Source organism: Leptonychotes weddellii, chromosome 11 (genome assembly GCF_054177405.1).
Source record: "Leptonychotes weddellii isolate Sample4059 chromosome 11, ASM5417740v2, whole genome shotgun sequence".
NCBI lineage: Eukaryota > Metazoa > Chordata > Mammalia > Carnivora > Phocidae > Leptonychotes > Leptonychotes weddellii.
This window is the reverse complement of record NC_138379.1, coordinates 89,286,787-89,287,529: the sequence shown is the minus strand read 5'-3', so window position 1 is coordinate 89,287,529 and position 743 is coordinate 89,286,787.

Below are 743 nucleotides of genomic sequence, written 5' to 3'. Positions count from 1 at the left end.
TCCCTGCCACCAATACATTGTACACTCTCTGGGGCAAGGGCGGATCTTTTTGTACCTCTGTTGACCCCAAAGTAGCCAGCAGACTTGCAAAAGAACATACCTTTAAATTGTATTTTCCAAAGATGGCTGCACCAACACATCCCATCCCACTTGCTCTGCTCGCAGTGTGATGTTGACCCTCCTCCCATTGAGAAGTAGGGTCTTATCCCCTCCCCTTGAATCTGAGTGGCCCTGTGACTACAAACAAAGTGACATTATGTGACTCCTGAGGCTGTTATAAAATGGCAACACAGCTTCCACCTAATCCTCTTTGGATGCTTGCTCTTGAAACCCAGCTACCATGTTGTGAGGAAGCCTAAGTCACATGGAGAGGCCACAGGTAAGTGCTCCTACTGACAACCCCAGTGGAGGAGTTAAGGTCCCAGCTGTGAGCTCACATCAACCTTCAGACATGGAAATAAATGAGCCTTTAATTGATTCCAATTGATTCCCACTCCTGAAACCACTCTAGTTAGTGCCTGTGAAACAGAGACTGCCTGCTGAACTCTGCTCAGATTGCAGATTCACAGGCTAAATAACTGTTTTAAGACTAAGTTTTGGGAGATACAAAAGTAGGGATCCGAAGGGGTACGTGCACCCCGATGTTTATAGTAGCAATGTCCACAATAGCCAAACTGTGGAAAGAGCCAAGATGTCCATCGACAGATGACTGGATAAAGAAGATGTGGTATATATATACAATG